Source organism: Bos mutus, chromosome 2 (assembly GCF_027580195.1).
Source record: "Bos mutus isolate GX-2022 chromosome 2, NWIPB_WYAK_1.1, whole genome shotgun sequence".
NCBI lineage: Eukaryota > Metazoa > Chordata > Mammalia > Artiodactyla > Bovidae > Bos > Bos mutus.
In genome coordinates this window covers 72,297,820-72,323,558 of record NC_091618.1, presented here as the reverse complement: position 1 = coordinate 72,323,558, position 25,739 = coordinate 72,297,820, and the positions used below count along the sequence as shown (strand labels likewise).

At 42.0% G+C, this 25,739-nt stretch overlaps 1 long non-coding RNA gene across 1 annotated transcript in view; it reads left to right on the top strand.

Moving 5' to 3' along the window:
* LOC138990206 (uncharacterized) overlaps positions 1-23,700 on the top strand; it is a 37,174-nt gene extending 13,474 nt beyond the window's left edge. The window contains exons 2-3 of the long non-coding RNA XR_011466321.1: positions 3,327-3,541; positions 22,955-23,700. This is a non-coding gene — a long non-coding RNA (uncharacterized lncRNA). The remainder of the gene's footprint in view (positions 1-3,326; positions 3,542-22,954) is intronic.
* The last annotated feature ends 2,039 nt before the right edge of the window (positions 23,701-25,739 follow it).

The window sequence follows — 25,739 nt, the reverse complement described above, 5'->3', positions numbered from 1 at the left end:
GTTTTCTGGCTTAGGGAAATGACTCTGATATATCAGAATATTTTCCTAAGATTGCCCTTTTCAAAGACCACAAGCCTAAAGGTTTGAACCCAAAAGGAACAGTTCAGAGTCAGGGCTCCAGAAAACTCTTCAGTCATAGAAATCTTTGTAGATACCCTTCCTCTTATTTTTGCAATACCTTATTTGCTGAAGCACCTGGTATGTTTATTATTTTGACTGTTAGTGGTGTCCTTTAGATGAATGTAGCCACTATGAAGAACAGTATGGAGGTTTCTTAAAAAACTCATAATAAAACTGTCATATGACCCAGAAATCCCGTTCCTGGGCACACTCCCGGAGAAAACCATAATTCAAGGAGGCACATGTACCTCAATGTTCATTGCAGCACTATTTACTATAGCCAGGACGTGGAAACAACCTATATGTCCATCAACAGAGGAATGGAGAAAGAAGATGTGGTACATATATACAATGGAATATTACTTAGCCATGAAAAGGAATGGAACAGTGCCACTTGCAGAGATGTGGCTAGACCTAGAGACTGTCAGACAGAGTAAAGTTAAGTCAGAAAGAGATAATCTCTAGGTTTCTTAATGACAGGGATTTGACTTCATTCATTATGGTAACTGTGCCTGTTATATACCAAGTATTCAAAGTCCTTAGCTATGAATGTTGTGATAAAATGTGGCAATCAGAGAACTGACAAACCAGCATTTTTCAGGTCCTCTTCTAATACAAAAGAGAGATAGAGATAAAGTTACAGTGACAGTGTAGCAGAGAGAAATGCCACAGGAGAAGGGGAGTCTGGGCCACCGAAGTGTTTACATGTAGAGGAACCAGTGTGTAGCTGAGGCCAGTAGACCTTGGCAGGCTGTGCTGGGGTGGTGTCATGCTTTAGAAGCTTGGTGATCGGGGGATCATACAGCAAAGCAAGCTGTAATCCTAACATAAGCCAGGAGGATCACCTTGGTGCTCAGAACATGGTCAAGGTGTCCAAAAGCATCACTCAAAGCATATCACCACTGACCTCAATGGGACCAGTGTTGATTCTGTGATTACATTTGGAGTGATGGTGCCAGTGGTCAAATTGAACCTTACAGTTCTCTCTCTACTTGGCATTTGGAAGTCACATGGACTCTGGGTCTGAAAAAGGGTCTAGAATATCAAAGAATCACAGTAAATGTGGGTCTTGAGAAGGAGCATCTGGACTTTCTATTGGTAAGAACAGTTTAGTGCACCAGTGATTAACTGGAAAAACAAAAAGAAGTTTTTTTTTTTTGGTCCCAGGTTGAGGTGACCAGACATAAAGTTTCAAATGTAAAATCTGAAACATCTATGAAATATCAAGGTGGAGGTTCCAGAAGGCACATATGAGCCTATAAACAAGGACAGGATGGGGGTGGAAATAAAAGCTTGAAAATCATCAGCATATAGATAAGACAGTCTTGTATTTAGCTTAATATCCCAGTACCTATAGAGGAGGGGTGAAAAATCAGCCTTTGTTGAATGAACAACTTGATGAATAAGTGAATGAGTCATGTTCCAACGACAAAGTAGAATAATTAGTTTTTTCAAGCAAATATATTAGGAATTTTCATCTAGATTTTTCTCTACTTCAAAGTAATCATCTTGGATGTATTCCTGCAATATCTTTATTGCTCAAGGCAGTTTCGAGCTCCTGTAGGAATTAATTGCATTCAGAGCACATGTTTTTACTTATCTTCAGTGGTGACGACTTTTTATCCTTTGAGGAGGATTGTGATTTTTGGAAACAACTGAAAGCAATTCATAGCCATATTTGGTGAATGATTTGGGAAACAGGAGAGAGAACACAATTTTGGTCATTAACAGTTTTAAATTTTAAAGTGAAAGAGCTTAGTTCCTAGTTCTGAAGTCAGTTTTAAAATAGGAGCACGAAAACCACAGCCTCCCAAGGTGATTACTTTGAAGCCCATATTGTATTTATTTTAGTATAAAGACCTAAAACAAAAGAACATTTATTTTTAAAAATATTTATTTAAAAATTTCATTAAGTATAATGTGAAGATCTTCAGCGTGGACCAAAAGTATGCTTCCTCAACTTTCTGTTCTTCCTCATTGGAATTCACCTTCTCTTTCTTTTTTGTCCCAATCCATATATCATTCCTTGAGTCATAACAGCTGGGTTGTTTAAAATGCCCTATGAGTAGACATAAGTACTGCTAACGATAGGACAGACTCTGGCAAATGGCAGGAGATGGGGTTGATACCTCACTACACTTTGATTCTTGTGTCTTTCGTTACATTGTGCATGCATGCCTGCATGCTAAGCTGCTTCAGCCATGTCTGACTCTTTGTGACCCTATGGGCTGTAGCCTCTCAGCCTCCTCTGTCCATGGGATTCTCCAGGCAATAATACTGGAGTGGATTGCCTTCCCATACTCCAGGTGATCTTCCCAACCCAGCGATTGAACCTGCATTTCTTATGTCTCCTGCTTTGGCAGTTGGGTTCTTTACACTAGCATCACCTGGAAAGTTCCTATTGCGGGGATGGTAGGAAAAAACCCAATGGTAAGCTCAGAAGACCTGGGTTCCAGTTCTGCCAACATTAAAAATGTTATTACTTTTCCTTCTACTATTACTGCTGCTGCTATGATTACTAGTGTGTCTGTATTTTAGGTTTACACAAAATTATGTATATTTTGTCCAATTAATCTTCACAATAGTCCTGTGAAATAGGAAGACATCAGTGGATCCATTTTCAGATAAGTAAAATGAGTACAAAGTAAACTTTCAATATTCAATCAAGAACAACATTGGACATCTTAGTTTAGATCTTGGAGCTAGACCCTGTAAGACTCATTTTATACTCTTTTCTTTTAATAGGGTGCAATATGTCATTATGTTATCACAGTATAGCTCTATATTTCATGAATTCCTCAGAAATGGGATCCTAGGGAAATACTCTCTCCTGGTAAGAGTTATAATACGTGCAACAAACAAGTTACATAAAGTCAAATACTTAAGGAAAAGATTAAGTCATGCAAGTGTTTGGAGCATATTGTAGTCTTCCTACTTTCCCCTCTACGTTGGGTAGAACCACTACTCTTAGCGGAGAAGTTGCTATGGAAACCAATTTGCACTGTCTCCCTTTGCCATGGTATTTTTCTTAGGCACGCTCTATCTCTCAAGAATCTTAACAGCAGTGAAACAGACATTCAACCTCAGAGGATTAAAAAATAGGATTTGTATTTCTTCTCTCCAGCCTCACCCTCCTCCCTTCAAAGGTATGTCTATTGACAAATTGGTGGCTCACAAACTCCAACAATGGTCTACTTTCCCCTCAGACAGATGCTGACAGAGGGGCTGCTGCCTTGGTGAAGGGAAGGCTGTGACTGCCAGTCTGTGACTCTCCTGCTGACTACAGTCCCACCTTCGGTGGACACAGGCGCTCTGTCCTGGTTTGAAGGATGAGAGCCATTCATCGTACTGGGAGGAACATAGGAAGCACAGAATTATTGTTCATCAACATCAAAATGATCAAGCTGGAGCAGAAAGAGGGGTGAGAATGAGGCTAGTTTTATTTTTAGGGTTCTGAAGGCACTGACCAAATAGGCACTGGGGAAACTTGGAAAGAATCTGGAAACACTGTGTTTGTGGGGTTCTTAATCTTGTAGGAGAGTTTTCAAGGGTTCCACTGCATGTCTAAAAATGGTCTCAAAACTTAGTGATGTAAACTGGCAGCCATTTTACTTTGCTCACCAAACTGTGAGTCAGAAATTCAAGATATTTCTGGCTTAGAAGCTCTCACTTAGAACCTCTTATGTGGTTGTCTACAAAGGTTGCCTGAAGTTACTGTCATCTGATGGCTCAACTGGGCGGGATGCTCAGGATGACTCAGTCACAGGGTGGCATTTAATACTGTCCTTGGGTTAGTCATTCAGCCATGGCTGTTTATTGACACCCTACATGTGATATCGGAATGACGGTTCATGATAGCTGTATTTCTTGCACGGTGGCCGACTTTCCCTGGAGTGAGCATTCCAAGAAAAGTAGGTAAAAGGTACATGAGCTTTGATGACCCAACCCAAGTCTTGGAGCATCATTTCTGCCATACTGAATTCGTGGAAGCAGTTATGAGCCTGGGAAGACATAGGAGAGAGGGATGTAGACCCTAACTTTTGCTGATAAGGCTGTCAAAGAGCTCATGGTCATTTAAAAAACCTTCTAATTAGATGAATTTTCTGGAAACCTGCTGAAGACTTAATGTACAAAACTGCAAATTCTTTCTGGATATCTCAGATCTCCATTAAGAGCATTTGTTAATGCACTGTCTGAAGTAAGTATTATCCCTAGGGCATATTGAATAGAATAATTTTCTTTTTAAAAAACTGCCTTTTACTGAGTGCTTCCTCTGTTCCAAGTGTTTTACATGTTTTATATCAGTTAATATCTGTAATACTCTGATGGTAGATAGATAGTGTTAGCTGCATTTTAAAGCTGAGGATTAAAGACAAATTGCCCAAAGACACGTAGTTAATAGGCCTCAGAAGTAGGTGGCTAAGTTTGAAGTGCCAGATTGTAAAACCCAGATTTTTTTTTTTTTGGTGGGGGAGTGATGGTGTTCTTAGTACTCTTGCCTGGAGAATCCAATGGACGGAGGAGCCTGGGAGGCTGCAGTCCACGGGGTCGTGAAGGGTCGGACCCAACTGAGCGACTTCACTTTGACTTTTCACTTTCATGCATTGGAGAAGGAAATGGCAACCCACTCCAGTGTTCTTGCCTGGAGAATCCCAGGGACGGCGGAGCCTGGTGGGCTGCCATCTATGGGGTTGCAGGAAGTCAGACACGACTGAAGTGACTTAGCAGCAGCAGCATAGTTGATTTATAATGTTGTGTTAGTTTCAGGTGTACAGCACAGTGATTCAGTTATATATATATATGTTAGATTCTTTTCCCTGATAAGTTGTTACAAACTATGGAGTGTAGCTCCCTGTGCTATAGGATAGGTCCTTGTTGTTCATCCATTCTATATATAGTAGTATGTATATGTTAGACCCAAACTCCTAGTTTATCCCTCCCAACCCTCCCCCCTTTGGTAACTATAAGCTTGTTTTCTATGTCTGTGGTCTATTTCTGTTTTGAAAATAAGTTCATTTGTGTCATATTTTAGATTCCACATATGAGTGATATCATGTAATATTTGTCTTTCTCTGTCTAGCTCCCTTCACTTAGTATGACAATCTCTAGATCCATTCATGTTGCTGCAAATGGCCTTATCTCATTCTCTTTATGGCTGAGCAATATTCCATTGTATATGTGCACCACATTTTCCATTCATCTTTTGATAGACATTTATGTTGCTTCTATGTCTTGGCTATTGTAAATAGTGGTGCAATGAACACTGGGGTACATGTATTTTCAAATTTTGTTTTTCTCTGGATATATGCCCATGAGTTGGATTGCTGGATCATACGGTGGCTCTATTTTTAGTTTTCTAAGGAATCTTCATACACTTCTCCATAATGGTTGTACCAATTTACATTCCTACCAACTGTGTAAGAGGGGTCCCTTTTCTCCTCAGTGAGGATATTTTTTTTAAAAAACACTTCCTCTTGAAGGAAATAGGGGCCTTCTCAGGCCCAGCGTCTTCTTCACGTTCTCTTTTTTGTCTTGAGGACAGCCACTTTCCACTCTTTTGTGATGAAGCCTCTTCTTTACCTACATTTTTGAGTCCTTTTCCCTGATAAAATGATTGACAGAGAGCTCTGTCTCCTTGATTTTCCCTCTAGCTTATTTTACTGCCCCCCCAAAAAACTAAGAAACACTTTGTGCTTAAAGAGTTTACTGCTGATCCTCATAGAAAAGACAGACAGAAGGCAACAGAAATTTCACTTTTGCAAGCTGAGTAAGAGTCCACATAGCTTTAGTCTCTGGCCTAAAGTTCTTGACAATATTTTTGCTGTAACTGGTAGGTCTGGGACTCCCAGTGCTTGCTTCTAAACAAGGTTAGGTTTGTACTCATTATACTCAGATGGAGACTGACCTCCAGCTTGCCTCTCCCCAGCCTATTATTGGAAACCCTTCCTGGTGTTGTCTCAGGGGACCTTGTTACTAGATCACTGCCAGCTTGTGTCTTCCACTCCGGCCTCCTCATTCTGCTATCTGGCCATGTCTCTGCTGGTGACCCTTGCTGGTGCCCTCTGCTGCCACCACCAGTCCTGCCTCAGATGGGGGCAGTGGGCAGAGAGAAGTCATTACCTCCATGTTACCATGGCTTTCCAAGTGTGTAAGAGATCTTTCTCTGGATTTCCCACTGCACAGCCAACGCCAGGCTCCTTTTGATCACAAGCTGGAGATTCAGTTATACTAGGTGGAGGAGAGTGAAAAAGTTGGCTTAAAACTCAACATCCAGAAAATGAAGATCATGGCATCTGGTCCCATCACTTCATGGGAAATAGATGGGGAAACAGTGGAAACAGTGTCAGACTTTATTTTTGGGGGCTCCAAAATCACTGCAGATGGTGACTGCAGCCATGAAATTAAAAGATGCTTACTCCTTGGAAGTGTTATGACCTTACTAGATAGCATGTTGAAAAGCAGAAACATTACTTTGCCAACAAAGATCTGTCTAGTCAAGGCTGTGGTTTTTCCAGTGGTCATGTATGGATGTGATAGTTGGACTGTGAAGAAAGCTGAGCACCAAAGAATTGATGCTTTTGAACTGTGGTGTTGGAGAAGACTCTTGAGAGTCCCTTGGACTGCAAGGAGATCCAACCAGTCCATTCTGAAGGAGATCAGCCCTGGGATTTCTTTGGAAGGAATGATGCTAAAGCTGAAACTCCAATACTTTGGCCACCTCATGCAAAGAGTTGACTCTTTGGAAAAGACTCTGATGCTGGGAGGGATTGAGGGCAAGAGGAGAAGGGGACGACAGAGGATGAGATGGCTGGATGGCGTCACTGACTTGATGGACGTGAGTCTGGGTGAACTCTGGGAGTTGGTGATGGACAGGGAGGCCTGGCATGCTGCAATTCATGGGGTCAAAAACAATCGGATACAACTGAGCGACTGAACTGAACTGAACTGAGGTGGGTCACGTACCTCAGCAGGAAATAGTAGCTCTTACCAGACGAGCACCACCCGAAGGGTCCCTGAACGTGAACTTCTTTTCCCACAAAGGAGCAGAGCCCTTCTCCACCTGGATGCTGGCCGCCACCTACACTAGTAGGTAGTTCTGGTCTCAGTAGCCCTGAAAACCAGAAACAGAAAAGACATCTCCTTCCCTGAATTGAAGTCCCATCCAGGACTCTTCATTTCCTGCCTTAAGGCTGACTTCTTTCTAGGAAGCTTGAGGGTAGGAATATTCACTTCCTTAGGGGAAAACCACCCGTCCTCAATGGTGTATTTTTCTGGCTTCTCCTGTCCTTTTTTTTTTTTTTTTGGCCAACTTCTGAGGTTTGGAGAGTGGCAATTTGGGGATGAGAGGTATCCACATCACTGAGATGATGAAATGAGGATCAGCCACTAGTTCATCACCCACCTCCAAGCTCTGCAAGGGGAGCTGGGACTTCACAAGGAGGGAGCAGGCCATATGTCTTGTGTGTTGTCTGCATCTTGACTGGGGAGGGAAGGAGGGCAGGCTGGGTGGGTGTGGAGATTTCCTTCAACCTAGGTCCAACTTTAAGAAAAATAATTAGAGAGCTTTTTATTCATCTCTTGGAAGTAGGGGATGTGAGGCCATCTAACTTATATAATGTATGAGGCATCTAACTCCTACCCAGTAAAACTTAGAGTTGTATCATGTGGTGTAAAAGTCAAGCTGGTCTTGGAAACACCCTGCAGTCTAGGGGGTGCAGCGCACTCTGTAGGTATGTACTTCCTGTGGGTCTAATGTGAATTCTTTGAAAAAGAATCAGGCATCTGTCTTCTTTATTTATTGATTGGTTGTTCTGTGTCTTCATTACTGCGCATGCTTTTCTCTGGTTTCGGTGCCTGGGCTTCTCATTTTCACTGGGGTGGCTTCTCTTGTTGCACAGCACAGGCCCTAGGGTACTCGGGCTTCAGTAGTTTCAGCACGTGGGCTCAGTAGTTGCAGCTCCCAGGCTTAGTTGCTCCGTGGCATGTGGGATTCCTCCCAGATTAGGGACTGAACTTGCGTCTCCCGTTTGGCAGGCAGATTCTTTACCACTGAGTCACCAGGGAAGCCCCGGCATCTGTTTTCTTATCCTACACAAGGGGATCCTCTGGAAGGGAGAGATAATTCCCAATAAGAAGAAGAACCCTAGAAAGCCAGGAGCTGAGGGAGCATCAGAAGTGAATAGCTAGGAGAGATGTCATTTGTGGCAGGGGAGCTGCAGGTAGGAGGACCCCAGCCTCCAGCATGGAACACGTTCTCCCAGTGCCTCATGGGAGATTTGGCACTTTTGCAATGGCACACATCCAGAAGGCTCATGGCCTTCCACAAGTGTGCTGGCCAGAGATGACTGTGTTCCCTCCTTTTCTCCCAAGCCCAGGCCAACCCAAGAGTGGCCAAATAGCTCTGCTAGTGGAGAAGGCAATGGCACCCCACTCCAGCACTCTTGCCTGGAAAATCCCATGGACGGAGGAGCCTGGTGGGCTGCAGTCCATGGGGTTGCTAAGAGTGGGACACAACTGAGCGACTTCACTTTCACTTTTCACTTTCACACATTGGAGAAGGAAATGGCAACCCACTCCAGTGTTTTTGCCTGGAGAATCCCAGGGATGGGGGAGCCTGGTGGGCTGCCGTCTATAGGGTTGCACAGAGTCGGACACGACTGAAGTGAGTTAGCAGCAGCAGCAGCAGCAGTGAGTAAGGAAAATTACAGGGAGAATAGTAAACTTCTTATCAAGTCTGTGCTCGCTACTGCTGGCTCCTCAGTCTGGAGCAGAAGACAAGGCAATCCAGGAAGGCAAAGAGTGTCTATTTTACGTGTTTAAGTACTCTGTATGATATTGTAATATTGGATATGACATTGTGCATTTGTCAAAACCCAAAGAAATTTATGGAACAATGAGTGAATCTTAATGCACACAAATTTAAAACCAGTTCAGAATGTCAGAGGATTTCAGGAAAGAATGTATCCTATAATAAAAGAATCTAATTGTATCACAAATGTATGAAACAGCCCACTGAAGGAGTTTCAGGGGGAAGGTGTTGAACTAAGTCACTTTGGAAATTAATGGAGTCTGTAAAACTAAAGGCAAAAGGAACTGCCCATAAGAGATATATTTTAGTTAATAAAGCCAGTTTTCCACAGGGTACAGGTTAACAATTCTGATACTGCTATATATGTATAGTGGAGTGGACCAATTAAGCAAATGGATGGTGGATGGTGGGATCAAGTTTTCTCATTGTAGAAGTGGGAATTTATAGATAAGCAAGAGTAGGGGATGTTAGAATCCATGTGGGGTGGTCCAAAGGTACAAACTTCTAGTTATAAACGAAATAAATTCTGGGGATATAATGTATGGTGTGGTAATTGTAGTTAACACTATTGTATTTTGTATTTGAAAGTTGTTAATAGAGTATATCTCAAAAATTCTCATCACAAGAAAATAATTGTAACTAGTTGTGGTCATGTATGTTAACTAAATTTATTGTGCTGATCATTCCACAATATAAACAAATAACAAATCATTATGTAGTATAGGAAAAGGAGTCCGTCAAGGCTGTATATGGTCACCTTGCTTATTTAACTTATATGAAGAGTACATCATGAGAAACTCTGGGCTGGATGAAGCACAAGCTGGAATCAAGATTGCTGGGAGAAATATCAATAACCTCAGATATGCAGATGACACCACCTTTATGGCAGAAAGTGAGGAAGAACTAAAGAGCCTCTTGATGAAAGTGAAATAGGAGAGTGAAAAAGTTGGCTTAAAGCTCAACATTCAGAAAACGAAGATCATGGCATCCGGTCCCATCACTTCATGGCAAATATATGGGGAAACAGTGGAAACAGTGGCTGAGTTTATTTTTTGGGGGGCTCCAAAATCACTGCAGATGGTGATTGCAGCCATGAAATTAAAAGATGCTTACTCCTTGGAAGGAAAGTTATGACCAACCTAGACAGCATATTAAAAAGCAGAAACATTACTTTGTCCACAAAAGTCCATCTAGTCAAAGCTATGGTTTTTCCAGTAGTCATGTATGGATGTGAGAGTTGGACTGTGAAGAAGGCTGAGCACTGAAGAATTGATGCTTTTGAACTGTGGTGTTGGAAAAGACTCTTGAGAGTCCCTTGGACTGCAAGGAGATCCAACCAGTCCATCATAAAGGCGATCAGTCCTGGGTGTTCACTGGAAGGACTGATGATGAAGCTGAAACTCCAATACTTTGGCCACCTGATGTGAAGATCTGACTCATTGGAAAAGACCCTGATGCTGGTAACGATTGAGGGCAGGAGGAGAAGGGGACAACAGAGGATGAGATGGCTGGATGGCATCACTGACTCAATGGACATGAGTTTGTGTCAACTCTATTAGTTGATGATGGATAGGGAGGCCTGGAGTGCCATGGTTCATGGGGTTGCAAAGAATTGGATGACTGAGCGACTGAACTGAATGTAGTATACCTGAAACTAAGACAATGTTATCTGTCAGTTATATCTCAACAAAAATCGTAAAAGAAGAAAGATTCATGTGGACTAGAGATAGAGACATCAGTTAGAATTAATGTTAACTTAAAGGAGCCATAGGTAGTTACATATAGAAATGTTTATACAAAGTCACATATACACATATATTTGTTCTGCCCACTGAGAAGGCCAGTAATTAATGAGCACAACTAGCGTCCAGATTTTGGTTTCTAATATCTTTCTCTAAGAGTAACCAGGGCTCCTTGAAGACATGGCTGATTCTAGGATTGGGGCAGGAGATATGCAAATGAACCAGAAGCATCTTGTAGAGCCAGAAAATAAGGAAGTCAATAAACAAAAACAAAACAAAATGATGACTCATTGGTGGGGTATCATTTGTCCGGTATGTCAAAGGGACACAGGAGTGAACTGAAAGAACCCCCAGTGGCTAAAGCTGGAACAATCTGAGTGACAAATTAAAGTAACATTGGGTCATAACCCAAAGTTCCCTTTTCCAGGGGATCTTCCCAACCCAGGGCTGGAGTCTCCAGCACTGCAGCAGACCCTTTACCATCTGAGCCACCAGGGCAGCCTTATACATAAATATATATATCCAGGAGCCTCCAGATCACAATGCATTAATAAATGGGAGAAGAAGCCATTTTCCTGTGCACAAGAATTCCAAATAAATTATGTACATATTCCACCCTACAGGAGCATAACTCCCCATACCTTAAATGTGCATAGTAATTTCCTTCCAAAGAATACAGTATGGAAAGATGGGAGGGAAAAGAAATAACTTTACTGATAAATACTACCTCAGCCAGATGATCACGGTCAACATCAACTGTATAAATCATGTTGATAGTGTGCACACTTGATACAGTGTGCTGAAAATGGCATTTTATGTCTGTGATCTTTCTCCCCCAAACCCATTACCTCAGTCTAATCATGAGAAAGCACCAGACTGGTTCTTATAAAGGGGCATTCCACAAAATCCCTGACCAGCTCTAGTAAAATTGTCAAAGTCATCTAAAACAAGGAAAGTCTGAGAAACTGTCAGTGTAAAGGAGCCTCAGGAGATATGACGACTAAATGTAATGTGGTGTCCTAGATGGGATCCAGGCGTAGATAAAGGACAGTAGGTAAAGCTAAAGAATTTGAGCAAAGTATGGACTTTAGGTAATAATAACAATGTATTATTCTTAGCGCATTAGTTGTGGCACGTGTAACATCCTAATGTAAGATGCTAATAATATGGGGAAACTGGATGTGGGAGGTAGATGGGAACTTTCAGTACTATCTGATCAATTCCTCTGTAAATCTAAAACTGTTCTGAAAAATAAGCTCTGTCAATTAAAAATTAAACCAATGGATTCTATATCTAACCATGATCTTATCCAGGCTATAGGAAAGAACAAGTTGACATGGCTTCAAGTTAGAAGACTGTGGAGTTCAAGTCTTCTTTGCCATTAACTCTCCTGTGACCTTGTAATGGTCATTTGATCTCTCTAGATCTCAGTCGATTTATTTATAAATGGTAGTAATATTATTGTATTCACCAGGGTTCTTCAGAGAAAGAGAACCAATAGAATGTATTATATATACGTATCTATAGAACTGCTGCTGCTGCTCAGTCGCTCAGTCATGTCTGACTCTTTGCGACCCTATGTACTATAACCCACCAGGCTTTTCTGTCCATGGGATTTTCCTGGCAAGAATAACAAAGTGGGTTGCCATTTCCTCCAGGGGATCTTCCTGACCCAGAGATTGAACCTGAGTCTCCTTCATTTCATTCATTGCCAGGGGATTCTTAACCACTGAGCCACTGGGGAAGTCCTCCATACAGATACAGATACACATACACATACACATACATATACACATACACACACACATACACACAGTACATCCTATTGGCTGTATACATGTCATATTGTAAGGAATTGGCTTACATAATTATGGAGGCTGTCAAGTCCCAAGGTCTTTAGATTGAGACCCAGGTAGAGACCCAGGAGAGCTGATGGTGTAGTTTCATTCTGAAGCCCAGCAGGCTCAAACCCAGGAAGAACCAATGTTTCAGTTCAAATCTGGAGGCAGGAAAAAGCTGATGTCTCACTTTGAAAGCAGTTAGACTGGAGGCATGCCCTCTTATTCAGGGTAAGATTTTCCTTCTATTCAGGCCTTCAACTGATTGGCTGAGGTCTACCCACATTAGGGGAGAACAATCTGCTTTACTTAGTCTACTGATTTAAATGTTCATCTCAGACAAAATCACCCTACTTTGAAAGAGACATCAAAATAATGTTTGACCAAATATCTGGGCACTATTCTTGCCTAGGAAATCCCACAGACAAAGGAGACTGGTGGCTACAGTCCATGGGGTTGCACAAGAGTTGGACATAACTTAGTGACTAAACAACAACATGCAAAGAGCACTCTGATGTACTCATGAATTACAAGGCCTTTGGCCCTGCCTGCCCTGTCTAATTGCCTATGTCTCTCTCTGCTTCTGGTCACATTGTTTTCTTTTCAGATTTTGTTCTTTCCAGTTCAAACCCTGTATTTTGCTCTTAAGTTCCTGCTTGTTCATGGCCTTGGTGCATCAGGACTGACATCAGCTTACCCACTTTGTGGCTATTCACACAGTCCATGGACTAGGTTCTTAGCCACTCTCTGGGTCCCCTGACTCCCTGCCCAGTTCATGTTTATTTCATGTGGTCCCATCTCTGACCAGTACCCTCCTAGCCAATATTTTGTCAGGCTCCTTGTTCCTTGAACATCCACACCTGCCCTTTTTATTTTGCCAGGAGTCCATCGTGCCCTTTTCCCCCTGGAGGGCAGACTGGAGGAAAAGGAAGGAAATGAAACGTGGGATCAGTTGGCCTCACTGTAGCAATTCGTCTGTGATGCTGGTGTCTCAGGTCACTCATTCCCTCAGGACCCTCTGTAGCAGAGTACACAGAACTCACTCTGATGTCTGATGTCCTGGCTGGACGTGCAGGTGAGGGAGCTGCTCCTGTTTCCAAATCTGAAGCCTGCACATAGCTGTTCTCATTACAAAATAATTCCCTTCCCACTGGCTGCTCTGTTTTTCAAGTAGGAAAAAATTGTCCCCCTAAATGGCTGACATTTGTTACTCTCCCTCTCAGATTGCATGCTTAGCTATGTCCTCAGCTCAGCTTCATTTGGGTCTCAGCAGGATCCTGGAACCAGTGGAGATTAACAGTGTGACTAATGTTGGTGTCTAATCAGTGACTAGCTTCCCAGTGGCCATGCCTCCAAGTCTTCCCTTGAAGCTTGTGAGTCCAGCTCATTTTAGACCCCAGCCAGCTGCTCGCATCTCTCCTAGCAGCTGCTGAGCATGCAAATGAGAGCTTTTTCGGGAAAATAGTTCTATGACTACTATGGACCTCCACTCTTATCGCAGAGAGGAAATGCTTATCTCTGAGTCATAATTCAAATGAGAGAGCTGCATAATGTCTTACTCCTTTAAACTACAGGGAATCAGTGTCTGTCCTTCTGAAAGTTCTGCTCTTCTGCCTGAACGTAAATGATGCCAAAGTAGGGAATGTCTAATGATGCTTGTCACTAACAGGACACTAACAGGATGCTCAGCATCCTCACCAGGCAGGGCGGCCAGTAGGCTCCTCAGATATTTCAGATACTGTTGTCCCTTGAGATCTCCTTGAGGTTCCCTACATTAATTAGTCTATTCCTGACATTCACATCAGATAAATATCAGGAGGGAACACTCGGGTAAAAGAGGGTTTTGAAACTGTCTCCCATGAATGAGAAAATTAGGGTGAAAATGCCCACCTGCTATCTTTTGTGGGTGAACTGGACTCTTTATGCAAAGATTATAAGGATGGCTGCTTTTCTGCAGAATATTTTTCAGCCTGAAGGCTAGATAGCAATTTGCAGGGATTTGAAAAACCTATGATTATGGCTAGTTTGCTGATCTGTTTTTTTTTTTTTCTGTGCCTTTCAGAAGTATTGTGACTGCCTATACTTGGAAAACAATAGTTCTCAGGAAACTCTACACTACTCCAATTGTTTTATGTATGAATGTTGGTTTAAAAGTGAAGTTATACACAACCATGTGTCAAATAGAGAGCTAGTGGGAAGCTGCTGTATAGCACAGGGAGCTCAGCTCACGGCTCTGTGATGACCTAGAGAGGTGGGATGGAGGGATGGGAAGGAGGTCTAAGAGGGAGGGGATATATGAATATCTATAACTGATTCACGTGCAGCAGAAATTAACACAACAACATAGTAAAGCAATTATATGCCAATTTAAAAATAAACAAAAAGTGAAGTTATGACTCATGTTTGGGGGCGATGGGGCCAAATTTTATTATTTCAAGTCACTGCTACAAGCTTTTATATGGAATGTCACTATCAGTGATGACCCATTTCCAAGAGCGCCATCATGGAGAGGGGCTGTGATATGGGTTAAGAACAAATTCCAAGTTCAGGGATGTGTATGAAGGTATTTCTCTTGGGGAAGAACTTTTAGGAGGAGGAGGAGAAAAATGGAAAGCTATATAAAATGATGAGGGACAAAACTTTATTTTTAGAAATTGAGATATAATTGACATGTAAAATTGTATTAGTTTCATGTATACAGCATGATGATTTGGTATTTCTACATACTGTGAAATGATCGCCACAGTCCATCTAGTTCTCATCCATCTGCACACATAGCTATCGTTTTTTCTTATGATGAAAACTTTTAAGGTTGACTTCCTTAAGCAAATGCATTTTTGGAATTCTCTTCCTGGGGTGCATTCTGAAGTCGTTGGAAAGCTGAAAGTGAACTTACCATTGGAAAGTTGAAAACGAACTGGGGTAGGGTCTAGGGGTAAGCAGCCATGGAGTAGCCTGTAGTTCAGGTGAACCAACCCCTTCTCATACCCTATTTGCATAGGCAGCTTACCAGGTAAAGGTGACTCTGAACTTTGGTCCCAAAGCCTTAGCAAGTGTTTACAAAGCAGGGATTTCTCCTGGTTGCCTCAGACCTTTAGAGAGAAGTTGCCTCTGGCCATGGTAGGTGATAAATGAAACCTTAGAAACATCAGGATCTTGGGCCTCAGCCAGTGGAGGCTTACTATTTTTTTTTTTTTTTTAATTGAAGGATAATTGCTTTACAGAATTGTGTTGTTTTCTCTCAAACCACAACATGAATCAGCCATAGGTATACATATGTCCCCTCCCTCTTAAACCTCCCTCCTATCCTCCTCCCTATCCAACCCCTCTAGGTCCTAACCCTGTTTCTATTTAACATCTCCTAATAAAGTAGATACATGTGCCAAGTTACAGGATAAGGTTCTGATGCTGAGAACCTTGAAACTAACACAATATAGTACATTACAATTCAATAAAAATTTTTATTTACATTTACTGGTTTTCCACTTAACCAAGCATCCTTCCTTACTGTCTTCCTGCCTGAACCTTTGACCTCTTAATACAGTGAATGGACATGCTTGATCTACATACCTCGACAGGTTGACAAAACAGTTTTCATATTTAAAACTCGTGAAGTATTACACACTTTGTCTACATGTCATGTTTAGGAGCTCAGCTATTTTCAATGAAAGGTGTACTTAGCTGTGGGCTGAGACCTACAGTCTACCCTGTGGAGTGGCTGCAAGTCACCTAATGTTATATTGGGTTCACTAGTGTATTAATGACCGTGTACTATTATTTAATTCAATCCCAGGTTTCATGTCATTAAGGAATGAGAGACAGGGAAACAAATTTGTGGAACTAATTATTTAAAAGGTACACATGTTGAAAATAATTTATTGAAAACAAAAACTTTTCAATTAAAGCATAATGTATGATGTGTTAGTTTTAAGTGTACAGCAAAGTGTTAGATATATATGCTGCTAAGTCGCTTCACTCGTGTCCGACTCTGTGCGACCCCATAGACGGCAGCCCACCAGGCTCCGCCGTCCCTGGGATTCTCCAGGCAAGAACCCTGGAGTGGGCTGCCATTTCCTACCAGGCTCCTCTGTCCATGGGATTTGCCAGGCTTAGGAGTCGGACATGACTGAGCGACTTCACTTTCACTTTTCACCTTTATGCACTGGAGAAGGAAATGGCAACCCACTCCAGGGTTCTTGCCTGGAGGATCCCAAGGACGGTGGAGCCTGGTGGGCTGCCGTCTATGGGGTTGCACAGAGTCGGACACAACTGAAGCGACTTAGCAGCAGCAGCATATATATCAGATCAGATCAGATCAGATCAGTCGCTCAGTTGTGTCCGACTCTTTGCAACCCCATGAATTGCAACACGCCAGGCCTCCCTGTCCATCACCAACTCCTGGAGTTCACTCAGACTCACGTCCATCGAGTCAGTGATGCCATCCAGCCGTCTCATCCTCTGTCATCCCCTTCTCCTCCTGCCCCCAATCCCTCCCAGCATCAGAGTCTTTTCCAATGAGTCAACTCTTCACATGAGGTGGCCAAAGTACTGGAGTTTCAGCTTTAGCATCATTCCTTCCAAAGAAATCCCAGGGCTGATCTCCTTCAGAATGGACTGGTTGGATCTCCTTGCAGTCCAAGGGACTCTCAAGAGTCTTCTCCAACACCACAGTTCAAAAGCATCAATTCTTCAGCGCTCAGCCTTCTTCACAGTCCTACACATATATACACACCTTCAGTTCAGTTCAGTTCAGTTCAGTCGATCAGTCGTGTCCGACTCTTTGTGACCCCGTGAACTGCAGCACGCCAGGCCTCCCTATCCATCACCAACTCCCGGAGTCCATCCAAACCCAAGTCCATTGAGTCGGTGATGCCATCCAACCATTTCATCCTCTGTCATCCCCTCCTCCTCCCATCCTCAATCTTTCCCAGCATCAAGGTCTTTTCAAATGAGTCAGCTCTTCACATCAGGTGGCCAAGTATTGGAGTTTCAGCTTCAACATCAGTCCCTCCAATGAACACCCAGGACTGATCTCCTTTAGAATGGACTGGTTGGATCTCCTTGCAGTCCAAGGGATTCTCAAGAGTCTTCTCCAACACCACAGTTCAAAAACATCAATTCTTCTCTAGTTGCTCAGAGATCCAGGTTCAGTCCCTGAGTTAGGAAGATCCCCTGGAGAAAGGAATGCCTACCCACTCCCATGTACTTGCCAGGAGAATTCCATGGACAGAGGAGCCTGGCGGACTACAGACAAAGGGTTGCAAACAGTCCGACATGAGTGAGTGACTAACATACAGTCACACACACACACACACGTTTCTTTTTTTCAGATTCTTTTCCAAAATATAAAATATTATAAGATAATAATTCCCTGGGCTATACAGTAGGTCTCTGTTGGTTAAAATAAAAAAAAAATAATTTTTTGAAGTTTTGGATATAGAAAATGGAGTCTTAGATGATTGACTCATGGCTTGATGTAGTTGTGAAGAGCATTTGGGAGGAGAAGGTTATCAACAACATATCTGCCATGTTCCTTTAAAATGTTCTATGGATCCTTTCTTGTGCAAGATGGGTCACAGGTCTGACCATTTTATTTTTTATTTTGAGTCTTAATGATGTACTTAGTTAAGAAGACATCTTAACTAGAAGACATGCTGAGGTGACATTCTCGAGTGCTCTTTTGGACAAACTCACCAGCTCTTCCTTCGTAGTTCTTACACCTAACCTACTGATTAATTTGGGTCTTGTTCTTTTCCATGGCCTTGGAGGAGGTGCTGGTAATAAGTGTGACTCTCTAGAAGAGCAACAGAACAGGGGAGGAGGAGAAAGAACCAGATATTAGATGATTTACTCCCAGATGCTTCAAAATATTGACAGTATATTGCATTCCTGTCCTTTGCCAAGATAGAAATGAGCCTGACTTCACTGACGCAAGCCTCAGTAAACCTTCCTCATGCTCAGGCAGCCATCATTAAGCACTTCTGGTCTGCCATAGGCTTTGAAGACCCACTTCCAGCCAGAGCAAGGAGACACTGGGTTTTATCCTACTCCTAAAGTCCACAGGGAAGCCTGGTGGGCTGCTGTCTATGGGGTCGCACAGAGTCGGACACGACTGAAGTGACTTAGCAGCAGCAGCAGCAAAGTCCATGAGCCATTTGACCTCAGTTGTTTCTGTTACTTTCTAAGCTCGTTTCTCATTCAGATGCTAACCAGCTGTCTACCAGGACTATTCTTGGTGTCACTTGTCCTGACATCTGGATGATGGAATTCTTCATCAGCTCAGCCATGTGTGTTCTCAAATGTGGACTGGTTGAGTCGGCTGCTCTAGGAACTGGTCACAGGCTGGTCCTCATTTCAGGGTTTCTGGGCTCTGTTTGAGGCCATTTCCCACTGCTCTATTTTCAGAGATTGGCGTGAAGACATGGTAGATTTGGAAGACTTGGTTGCTTTAGAATTTCAATTTTCACTTTTTAATGAGGTGGCACAGCTGTGGAGTTAGATTAGCTATTGGAATTTTATGGTGTGTGAGATTTGAGATGTCAAGGGAAGGGAGGAGGAAACACAAAATAATTAGTTACAAATTCATCCTCTTAACTTTGTCCTCAGAGGATCTGTAAAGTTCACACTGGCAGCTACCTTCAGTGCTGTGGGAACTAGGTTCCATCCAGCTGCTGTCCCTGTCTTGGGGTGGGCCTCTGGCCGGCCAGTTGTCATCTTTGAGTCTTCATTTTCTACTAATGGGGATTTTGAGCTTAGGAACATTAGGATTTTAGCTTAGGTAACCCTTGCCTAGGAGCTTGTTGAACCCACTAAAATTAGATATATAAGTATGGATGTTGGATGAATTTTTTTGGAGGAAGAGTATCCAAAACCTTCATCTAATTCTAAAGGATCTGTGACTGGAATAATATTATGAGAGACTGTATTGGATGGTTTCCATAGCCCATTCTAACCTGGATGTCCCTGGATTCTGGAATGCTTTATAACAAAAAGAAGTGGACGTCAGGCTCAGTTCCTGCCCACTGCCTGTGACGGAGCATCATCTAACTACTTTCATCCATGCTGAACTCTGCTTATCTCCTATAGGCTTTAATTAAATCATTCAATTATTCATTCATCCACTCATTCATTAAATATCTACTAGAAAGCCAATTAACAAATATTGATTGAGCACCTTCTCCATGTCAGGCAGTGTCAAAATGAAGCCCAACTGCTCAAATCAGGCATAATGAGCCTGAAAGCATTTTTGGAATCCCTCCTATACTTCCAGTACTACTGAAACTGGTGGGTTTTAATTTTGGCTGAATATTGGGGATCATTAAAGCTCTTACATCTTAGCCTTAGCCTAGACCCATTAAATCAGAATTCCTACGGGTTAGAGCTCAGGCAGTAGGGTTTTTAAAAAGTTGCCCCCATGGTCCAGTTGATTCCAAAGTGTAGCCAAGGTTGAGAACTGGTAATTGGGCTGGTGTTCCCTGGCCTGGAAATGACGTGAGTGGGCTAAGAAAGACCAGTAGCATGATTGTTTATAATTGTCAAATTGATTGGCATAAACTCCAAACCATGGTTTCAAGTCCTTAGAAAATCTGGCCCCTCTCCACATTTTTTCATTCATTCCACAAGAATTACTGTATGTCCAAGTTGTGCCAACCAATGATCTAGGCAGTCAGGATAGAATGAGGATAAGTCAGATAAGTTCTTTACTGTCTGGAATTTACATTCCAATGAAAGAGGCAAACCATTAGCATATAAACACATTTATTGATAAGAGAGTCTCAGTGGTGGTGGTTATTGTTTAGTCACTAAGTTGTGAGTGACTCTTTTTGACCCCATGAACATAAAACAGTTATAAAACTTGTGTAGGAAACACGTTAGGTTAGTGGTCCCAAGAGTGATAGGATGGTGGAAGGTTAATTTAGGTTGACATGTCAGGAAAGGGCTCTCTGGAGAGATAAACTTGAAGCTGAGGTTTCAATGCTTAAAAGGAGTAAGCTTTATGAAAACTAGGGGAGGAAGGACTCTAGGCAGTGATAAAAGCATGTGCGAAGCTCTTGGGGTAGTAAAAATGGAGATGAAATCTGAAGGTGGTCTTTTGCCCTGGTGATTTAGAGCCTTGCAAGCATGGTTTGGGTTTCCTTTGAAATGCCCTGAAGAGAACTTGCCCTGAGGCCCCACTTTAGAATTGGGCATTTATTAAGTATTATTAGGTACAGGCAGTCCTCATATTATACAGTACTACATGGTCAAATCTCAGTTCCCACTGAATCCTGCAAAGCAAGGACAAGATTCCTATGTGTACAAGCTCCACGTAACATGGTACCATGCAAAGTGAGGACAACTGTATCATGCATAATCCTATAATTATTTTTATGCTAGTCTTGTTTTCTTAATTTAATTGAGAGATCATTTGGCAAGGTGATGAGCCATTGAGCTGGTGGATTATTGCTCCCAGCTATTCACTCCCTTTGTGTGATTAGCTTACACCTTCCATGGGAGAAGTAGAAAGCCTTGCCTAATTTACTTTGGGCTTGGTCACATGACTTACCTTGGCCAGTGGGATAAGTAGACTGGACATTTGCTATGTTCAAGCAGAGTCAGTAAATGTGTGTTCTGCTTAGCCTCCCTCTACTGCTTTGCAATTCCTGCCCACTGCATGTCCCAGGAGGAGCTCCTCATTCATCTTGGTCCTACAGGGAGGAGATACACATGGCTGAGCTAAGTGGAGCTGAGGCAAGCCCAGCAGAATCAATCAGAGTTGTAGTCAACCCACAGCCCTTAAGTAACATGAGCAAGAAATAAACATTCAACACAGTAAGCTGCTAGTAAGTGGGAGGTGTCTGTTTCTGAAGTGAAAACTGACTAATATAGCCTAGGTGGTACTGAAAACGCAGGACTCATGAAACAGTCCTGAAATATTTAATGACTGATTTAATGCAATCAGGAGCATGGTTCCTGAAGTCAGATTGCTTGGGTTTAAATACCAGCTCTGACACACAATCTGTGAGATCATGAGCAAGTTACTCAACGTCACTATGCCTCAGTTTCTCCATCTGTAAAATTGAGATAATAGTAGTACCAACCACAAAGGTTTTTGTAATGATTAAATTAGTTCATATATGAAGTGAAGTGAAGTGAAGTCGCTCAGTCGTGTCCGACTCTTTGGGACCCCATGGACTGTAACCTACCAGGTTCCTCTGTCCATGGAATTTTCCAGGCAAGAGTACTGGACTGCGTTGCAATTTCCTTCTCCAGGGGATCTTCCCAACTGAGGGATCGAACCCAGGTCTCCCGCATTGTAGGCAGATGCTTTACCATCTGAGCCACCAGAGAAGTCCATATATATGACCGTACATATATGTCTAAAGTGCTAGTGCTTTTTAACATACATGAAGGACTTAGACAAAAACACTGATTTTAAAAGATACATGCACCCTGATGTGCACAGAAGCATTATTTGTAATTGCCAAAATATGTAAACAACCTAAGTATCCATCAACATATGACTGGATTAAGAAGATGGGGTATGTATATATGTGTACACACACACACACACACAATGGAGTACTATTTGACCATAAAAAATAATGAAATTTTGCTATTTTCAGAAACATGGATGGACTTGGAGGGCATTATGCTTAGTGAAAGAAGTCAGACAGAGAAAGACAGATGCTGTCTGATATCACTTCTGCTGCTGCTGCTGCTAAATCCCTTTAGTCTTGTCCAACTCTGTGTGACCCCATAGACGGCAGCCACCAGGCTCCCCCATCCCTGGGATTCTCCAGGCAAGAACCCACTCCAGGCAAGGAGTGGGTTGCCATTTCCTTCTCCAATGCAGGAAAGTGAAAAGTGAAAGTGAAGTCACTCAGTGGAATCTAAAAACTACTTTGAATATAACAAAGAAGCTGACTCACAGATTCAGAGAACAAACTAGTGTTTACCAGTGGGGAAAAAAAGGGAGGAGGGGCAACACAGAGGTAGGGGAATAATTGGTACAAACTATTAGATATAAAATGTGCTACAAGGATGTATTGTACAACATGGGGAATATAGACCATATTTTGTAACAACTATAAATGGACTATAATCCTAAAAATTGTTATTACTATATTGCGCATCTGTAACATATAAAATTGTACAACTATGCCTCAATTACAAAAAAAAAGGGAATTAAAAAATATGTACATGAAGTGCTTAAAATTGTGCCATGGTACATAGTATTTGCTGCTATTGTTATTATTCAATATTTAGCCTAGCTTAATTTTGACAATACAGTCATCTTTATTATACATTTAAGTTTTTTCTTTCATTTTATGCATTATTTAAAGTGACTTCTTACCAACCACAGTTCATTTTATTAAGTTGATTTTGTGTTGAGTATCTAAGAACTTCTCTGTGAATATAATATTCCCCTGTATTCAGTGAACCTGTTTTTATTCTCATTTCAGGTCAAAGATGAAAAGTTTCAGCAGAACCACATTTTATACATAATACATGTCTTCTACATGATGCTTTAGCAAGTGAGAAAGGATTTTTATTAAGTAGAAAATAATTAATTAAAAAGAAACACAGAGTGAAATGAATGTCAAGCAATGGAGGAGATTCCAATATTGGAAACGGGAATCATGACAGAGGAAGAGATGCTCATATTTAATAAAAGTGATGGACATGTGCTTAAAGCCAAAGAGCAAAAACAAGAATCAAACTTGCAATTTCATTTCAGAGAAAAGTCAAAAGCTTGTAAATCACGAAGTCTGTCAGTACAAAATTTACTTTAATTTCTCTTTCTTGCTTTATTGGTGATGCCTATTCACTCAAGCTTCTATTGTATAATGTACCCCTTTTTGTACAGCTCGCTGTGCCTCAGTTAAGCTTTACTAGCCAGCCCACCCTGAAGCCTAATGCAAGCTAAAGGTTTTTCTTTTATTCCTTTATCTTTATTGGGCACCAAACTTAAGCCATCTATCAGGACTTTATACTCAGTTCCTGAATAGGCATTTGTTACCTGAAACTCTTCCCCAGTTTCCCAGAGTGTTCAAAATATTCACTGCCCCTTGAAATACTTTTACATCCAAAAATACAGACCTTTCAGCCAGAACTGATACTGCCACAATATAACTATTGATTGCCTGAGTTTTTATTTTTGAAACATCATCAGACAGTGGATGTGAACAGAAATAGGAAAGTCATCCAACTTAACCAGGTTTATCTCTGTGATAAGGATGTTCAGCAGCAGAGAATTGTCCCTGGGCATCAGAAGCCCTGAGAACAGAGGGAGAGTCATTGCTGAGGTTTTATTGCTACAGATCATCTTTGGGTGAGCTGGTGATGATAAAGAAATAATAATAAAACTAGAAACAAAATTTAGAGTTATTGGGAGACAGTCTGATGGACTGGAAACCTCATGGACTTGAGCAGCAGGTTATCTGTGATCTGATGTCACATCTTAGAATGAGTGCATCTTTCCATAAGTATTTTAGATCTCATTTTCCTCATCCATGAGTCCAAAGCATCCTTTGAGCAAAGAGAAAAAAACGTTTTTTCGTTCAGGAACCGACTGCCTTGTCCCACACTATTTTATCACCAACAACTCACAAGACATAAACCTCCTATGGGCCGGGATATTGCCTGATTTGTTCATCCCTATTTTCAGTGCCTAGTACAGTACCTGACACACAGTAGACACTCAGGTTAGTTCCAAGAAAGGGGTGTCTTTGTACCGATGAGCTGGTCTCATGGGAGTTCAAGTTCAGGAACAGTTTCTGGCTGGACTTCATGAAGGTGAAATGCCATGAAAATTAAGAATCTGAGGCAGGATTGGGGAGCAGTCCCTTTCACTCTCAGCTAATCTATGCCTCTCTGTGCATTTGCTAATTTCTCTCCTTTCTTTGCATCGCTGCCTCCTAACGTATATTTGCATATGGCCGTAAATATTTCCCCAAGCTTGCCTCCTGACTCTCATTGGTGGCTGCCCTGTTGTCTCTGTCTCTCAGTTCTCAGTTCCTAAGAGAAGAATCTGCTTAGCTGAGTTCATCTGTTGAACTCAGATATGGTAACCTGCAAACCTGCAATAGGATCTTCTGTTGGGTGACCAGGCTTGGTCTGGTCAGCTGTGGTTAGGGCGAGCAGAAAATGCACACAGGACAATGCATGGCTTTTAGGGGTATGGATGGTTACACAGAGCAGTTTCCCTTGAGTGCGGAGTGAGCCAGTAAACAGACAAGTAATGAATGGGGTGTACATCAGGGCCCAGCAAGAAAAATGGCAGCAATCCAAGAGAGTTTCATAAAGGGAGTTTTTCAAAGGTATGAGCTGGGTGTAGGAAAACCATAGTGGGTATCACAGTACCTGGGGCTAGAATGCCTGAAGGAGAGGTACCAGCAGCTACCAGAGCTCAGAGACAGAGGGCCCCCCAAGATGCTACCCTCTGTAGGTGGTGGTGGGATCTGTGACTCTTATGGGCAAGAGCAGGGGAGTAGTGAGTTACCCTGATCTTTCTCCCTCTTCCTGCTCTGCTCTCCTGCCATGGCTTCCATTAGCCAGACCCAGCTAGAAGCCAGAGAGCAAGGAAACCATTTAGCAGGGAAAATGGTAGAGATGTGGAGAACAGATATGATGGGCACACTGAGATATCCAGCATGAAGGGCATCACCAGTCTGAGAGGACAGAAAAAGGCAAGGATGCTAAGACAAGGGATTTTCATAACACTTCCCAGAGGCAGGATTCACACCAGAACTCAAGTCTCTTACTAAGCAGGGACTTTTTGAAAAGCCTCAGGGGACTATTTTGTGGGAAAAAAGGTCTCTGATTTATATCTCTGTTAATAATTTATCCTCACTTGGATTATTAGAGATATAACTAAAGTGATTTTAGATATATATAGTCAAATGTTAAGTAGATTTTCAGACACCTGAAGTTATACCCACACTTTTGATTTAAAGCAAAAAAAAAAAAAAATTCTTTCATAAAAGGGAATGTATGTGTGTGTGTACATATGTGTGTTTTTGAATGCATATGTGAAATATATATATATATAGATATAGATAGATAGATAGATCTGTGATTTGTGTCTAGGTATGGATTTGTGTATGGGTTTCCCTGGTGGCTCTGTGGTAAAGAATCTGCCTACCAGTGCAGGAGACACAGGTTCAATCCCTGGGTTGAGAAGATCCCCTGGAGGAGGAAATGGGAATCCACTCCAGTATTCTTGCCTGAGAAATCCCATGAGCAGAG